Source organism: Triturus cristatus, chromosome 10 (genome assembly GCF_964204655.1).
Source record: "Triturus cristatus chromosome 10, aTriCri1.1, whole genome shotgun sequence".
Lineage (NCBI taxonomy): Eukaryota > Metazoa > Chordata > Amphibia > Caudata > Salamandridae > Triturus > Triturus cristatus.
The window spans coordinates 1,100,690,030-1,100,696,029 of record NC_140593.1 but is presented as its reverse complement, the minus strand read 5'-3'; the positions used below and the strand labels follow the sequence as shown (position 1 = coordinate 1,100,696,029).

Below are 6,000 nucleotides of genomic sequence, written 5' to 3'. Positions count from 1 at the left end.
GTGGAGTAGTGGGGCCGGGTTGGGGGGGGGTGGGGCTTGATTTCGACAGACGATGATGAGGGAAAATGTATTACTTATTTGATTTACTCTTGTGGTCGTCATTCGAATCCCCCTGCCCCCCCACCCCACTCCGCTCTTACCTGCACAGGCCGCGGCTGCAAGTTTGTCCTCAGGAGCTGGTTGTAGTTTTAGTGACATGCACTCTATGAGACATGTGCCCGGCAAATAAATACTCTTCTTAAGTGACTAAATCCAAAAGTGGGGACAGAAAGCCCTCAGCCACTGCTTAATTGGAGGCGGTGGTTGCAGATTGGGCCCATAGGTACTTATTTTTGGGGACCAGCACTTACCTTTCCCCATCAGACTTTGACCCAGAGCAAGAGAGAGAAAAACACAAAAGCGGGAAGAAAGGAGGACGAGAAAGATAGAAAAACATTGACAAAGAGAAAGCAGGGGAGAAAAAGAACCCGCAATAGTGAGGTAAAGCAACAGGGAGTGTCTGTTGGTGGATGAAAGAGGCATGAAGTGGAATCAAGACTATGCAGCCTCGGTATCCTGCACGCCGACATTCAATAGCTCCCGGCCTGTATTCTTTTACAGACCATGCATTGCCTACAACAATCGATAGCTGGGAGGGGGAAATGAAGGGTGGAGTGAACTGGGATGGTAGAAGAGGGGTGTCCATGAGTTAAGAATGTGGTGCATCTGTGATTGTTATCCAGAAAAGGCAGTATATCAAATTATGAGACAGTTCTTACCATCAAGAAATATGAGCTTTAGACAGGTAGCAATCTGCAATAAAGAAAATATGATGATAGAAATGTGCATTATTATTCCCACTGCACATCCATAATATAAAATCTATTAACTACAAGCAATATGCCTTAAGATATCTCAGTCAGTTCATGCACAACTTCCGAGATCTATTTGTAACTGTTCAACATCTAATATTTTCACTAGGCTGAATACCATTGAGTCCTATTTCATCCCTGATGCTGCAGAATGTTGTTACTCACATTAAGGTTAAGCAATGGCTCAAGTGGGCTGACCATTGCCCCATGTCTTCTGGGAGACAAAAGGGAATGACACAACGGACCGATGAATAAACAATGGCTGCTAAAAGCTCCTGTAAGTATATTATGGGCCTCATTTATAAGGCCCTACCGGCACTTTTGCGCCGCCGGGACGTCTTTTTTTATGTTCCAGTGGCGCAATGTGCCACAGCATATTTATAAGGCCACGTAAAGCCACTTTACATGACTTTTCATGACCTTATAAATATGTGCCCCGTTCACATAGAAAACTGCATGAAAGGGGCGTTCCATGGGTGTTGCTGTGGGTGTTCCCACGCAGCACCCATGGAACCTGACACAACCCAGATTTATGAGAAATCGTAAACCTGGGAATGAGTCAGAACCTAACGCCACCCCATGGGTGGCATTAGGGATGCACAATGAGGAGAAATGTTTTAATTTCTTCTTGTACTTTCCTTTTTCTATGTGCGCTGCATCCTGCCACACACATAAACAAGCATTTGCAATGCAATAGGTCTCGCATTTATAAGAGTTTGAGCTATTGGCATTGTAAAATTACAATGCCTTTTATTTATGTTTTGGTTTTAAAACAAATAAAAGGCATTGTCATTTACAATGTCAGTAGCATAAACTCGCATAAAAGCAGTGTGTGGAGTGCAGCAGTGTGCGGCGTGCAGCAGTGTGCGGCGTGCAGCAGTGTGTGGCATGCAGCAGTGTGCGGCATGCAGCAGTGTGAGGCGTGCAGCAGTGTGCGGCGTGCAGCAGTGTGTGGTGTGCAGCTGTGTTTCGTGTAGCAGTGTGAGGCATGCAGCAGTGTGTGGCGTGCAGCGGCGTGCAGCAGTGTGCTGCGTGCAGCAGTGTCGGGCAGCATGCAGCAGTGAGTAATGCAGCAGTGTGCAGCAGTGTGTGGCGTGCAGCAGTGTGCGGCGTGCAGCAGTGTGTGACGTGCAGCAGTGTGCGGCATGCAGCAGTGTGAGGCGTGCAGCAGTGTGCGGCGTGCAGCAGTGTGCAGCGTGCAGCAGTGTGCGGCGTGCAGCAGTGTGCGGCGTGCAGCAGTGTGTGGCGTGCAGCAGTGTTTCGTGTAGCAGTGTGAGGCATGCAGCAGTGTGTGGCGTGCAGCGGCGTGCAGCAGTGTGCTGCGTGCAGCAGTGTCGTGCAGCATGCAGCAGTGAGTAATGCAGCAGTGTGCAGCAGTGTGTGGCGTGCAGCAGTGTGCGGCGTGCAGCAGTGTGTGACGTGCAGCAGTGTGTGACGTGCAGCAGTGTGCGGCATGCAGCAGTGTGCGGCGTGCAGCAGTGTGAGGCTTGCAGCAGTGTGAGGCGTGCAGCAGTGTGAGGCGTGCAGCAGTGTGAGGCGTGCAGCAGTGTGAGGTGTGCAGCAGTGTGAGGCATGCAGCAGTGTGTGGCATGCAGCAGTGTGTGGCGTGCAGCAGTGTTTCGTGTAGCATTGTGCGGCGTGCAGCAGTGTGTGGCAAGCAACTTACACCGTTTTCCTTCTTGTATAGCAGGGACTGGAGAAAAGCAGATTTGACTCCAAATGTTATTTCATTAAATCTTTTTGCTTAAGACAAAAAGGAGTTTATGCAATCTGAGATAATGCAAACTGTTTTTCCCTCAAACATCGTCTCATCTTTTACAGTTCAAAATGGGAGAAAAATGCATTTATCTTCTTCTTTATTTAAAATCAAAAAAATGAGAACATTCTATTTATTTCATTTGCTTTTTGTCCTGGTGGAAATATGCATATAATAGCAAGCAAAATATATGGCGTAAAACCTAGGTCGAATTACAGTGATGTTGGTTTAATGGTTCTGGTTCAATTTTTCACCGATATTTACAGATTATACAGTTAGCGTGTGTCCAGGTGCAAGTGTAAATGGCTACATTTCACCCCTGCAGTCTATGTTATCTGGAAATGACTGGGTCAAAATTATGTCTGCACCAGTGATGGCTAGCCTCCTGTTTGCACATTTCCATCTTACAAGTAACAAAAATAGAGCCAAACACTTTACTCCATTTTTGGCCCAATGCAAACATCTTTCCAAAAACATGATTGCAGGAAAACCTCTTTGTTTAATTCCGAGTGAAGCAAGGAACAAATATCGTGTAAAATCAATGTGCAATTCTTTTGCACAGGTGCAAAGTTTACGTAATGTGCCACATGACAATCAAGCACACGAACAAAGAAATAGGAGATTAGTGTCCTGCAAGCTGTCTGGGGACACTCCCGCGGGCTGGTTGTTTATGTGCCGGGCGTAAAGACACGGACAAGGAGAGGCAGTGAAAAGCTGGGGCAGTGTAGGAATGCAGCGCCCCTTTTTTTTTTATAATGCAAGGTGTGCCGGCTTTTATTGCTGTGACCTGGTCACGCTGTGCTAGAGGGTCTCTCGGTTGTTTGTTTTCCCTTCTCTTATCAGTGCTTGGCATGTCTTCTTCCTGTGAGCAGACCATCCTGATTAGACAGGGCAGTGCTGAAGCGCGTTGACAGGGTAAGCACACTCGTCTTCTGGCGTTGGGCGCCAGTCTGTGCAGGCTTTTAGAGGCGCTGTGTGTTAGGAACTGCTCCCGGCTGTGCGAGCAGCTTGTACGGTCAGGCAGTGCCCGTCAGCGCTGACGGGGTTCAGTTCCCGCAAGTCTAGACTTAAATCGTAGATTTATATATTTTACGTCTATATTGTTACAGCTAATATGCTTTTTATTTTCGCCGAAAGGAAAACGATTAGCTTCTTTCGAAGTACTGAAAATAGTAGTTGTTGTGAAGTCCTGAGTGGTTTCTTTGCGGTTTATGATCCGTGAACTGCTTTAAGTTCTTTTTTTTTTGTACTGTCTGGAATTTAGTTTCTGTTGTAGGTTTTCCTGTCGACACCATTTGTTACATGGCTGCGGTTTCCTTCACGCTCTTAATTGAATATTTTGTCTGGACGTGCTGCGTTATCAGTTCAAGCTTTCGCATTTCACAGCAGATGTTGTGGGGTCTGTGCTATTCTTATACTTATAGATAAGTTGGTCTCTCGTAGCAAAGTTGCTGGCGTACATTTTTTTCAGATGTTTGCACATCGGTCGAAGTCTCACAAGTTATGTTTCCTAACCAGGTATAGTTAATCATGCAGTTTTCTGATGAGCCACAAAGCCAGCTTTAAATCTTAACTCCGTCCTTTTTTTTGGCATGACAATTCGTATTGTAATGGTCACTGCCCAGCTGAAAATATAACACAGTAACAAATAAACAAACAAAAGAAATTCTAACACACACACAACAGGAACCCTTGATCCCACGGACAACATCAAAGACACTGACGGCAGGATAAGAAAAGTCGCGATCGCGATCACATCAAAGTGGCCGCGAAAGTGAAAGCAAACGAGTGCTTTCAGGCTGCCAAATGGTGCGCGCGCCCGGCGCACATGCACTGTAGTTGGCGGCCTGAAAGCACTCGTTTGCACTTCCAAAAGTCGCTTACTATAAGTCTCGCCAGAGCAGCGCTAAAGCGCTGTCTCAGGCGAGACCTAAAAAGGAGCTTGCCAGAATTGATTGATTTACACCTTCCTGCACAAAATCAATCAGCCTGGCAGCGCAGGCAGCTATGCACCATGGTGAAAGGTGCCTGCGTTGGCGCATAGCAGCCCATTACGCGCCGGAGCTGGGGAAAGGGGCAGGAATGCGCTGTATCACATAGATGCTATGCATTCCTGCCCTTTTGTTTTGACGTAGGGCAGCGCAGCAAGATTCGTTGCAGCGCTCCCCTATGTCAAAACCTCATAAATGAGGCCCTGTTTACACAGTTTTAGTAAAATTGAAATGTCTTGGCTATTGCCATATGTAAAAAGAAAGCTCTTCCTTCTCTAGTGCTACAAACACAAAGCAGGACAATGAACGTGCTTTTATTTGCCTGAAACACAGGCCCTGACCTGGATTCACACCCAAAGATTTATCTTTGGCTGTAGGAGCTGGAAGGCCATGCATGCTCGGTGGCCATCAAATACTATTTCAGCAAATCTTATTGTAGTCTAACAACTCAGATTTATGAATGTTCAGTTCGAGAAAGTGTGGCCCATCCTGTGTTGGCTGGTCAGCAAACAATTTATCAAGTTGACTTCTGAACTGTGAGCTGGATGAGGACTTGGGTATCATCCCAGGCAATGGTGCCTGAGAAGCAAACAAAACTGATTAGGCTAGACAGGAGTTGGACGTACAGGTTTAACAATGCGGGACATAATACAAAAACTAGCTAAGTCATCACAGATGGCCCAGGTGGTGGGAATAACCCAGGGAAGACACTGAGAACTAAATACAATATTTATAACTGCAACAAATCTCCATGAGCTGGAATATGGACTTCATTGATGCAACCACTGAAAAAGTCAGTCTTTGCAGGATCCATAGCTCTTTTATAACTATTTAGTTGCTGCCTACAACTGCTCAGTATGGCAAATACTTAATTCTCTTTACAAATGATTGCATTCCTGCCTCCTCTTTGAGATTCCATGGTACTTGCCGAGAATTATGTTTTTATGTTTCTGTGAGTAATAATAAATTCCACTCATGGTCCTGGGCTCGCTGAAAGATTTCCTACTGATGTTTAGGGAATGAGTGTGAATATCTAAATTGCCTCTCTACTCCTGACCCAATGAAAGGAGATATAAGACACCAAGGATTGCGGTTAGGACGACGAGTGCCTGTTTTCTGAAACTGCCTTAGTATATCATCTTTCTGTAGCTAGTAAATGAAGTTTCATGTATGTTTCAAATCTAATTAATATGATGAATTATACGGCTGTAGGAGATGCTAGGGTGTGTACCCCATGAGTGAGGCACAGTGGCGTAGCTAGCCGTTCTGGCGCCCATGGCGGTCCCTGAGTTTGCCACCCAGTGGCTGCATATGAGAGGGACTGGGGTGCTGGTGATTCCTGAGACGGTCGCTCCGTAAGGCCGCAGGTAAGAGCGGGGGCAGTTAGCTGCCACCCCCAAAA

At 46.3% G+C, this 6,000-nt stretch overlaps 1 long non-coding RNA gene across 1 annotated transcript in view; it reads right to left on the bottom strand.

Moving 5' to 3' along the window:
• Positions 1–754: 754 nt before the first annotated feature.
• The window catches only part of LOC146796647 (uncharacterized), a 256,000-nt gene continuing 250,754 nt past the window's right edge, over positions 755–6,000 (bottom strand). Inside the window, exon 3 of the long non-coding RNA XR_014969946.1 lies at positions 755–792. This is a non-coding gene — a long non-coding RNA (uncharacterized LOC146796647). The remainder of the gene's footprint in view (positions 793–6,000) is intronic.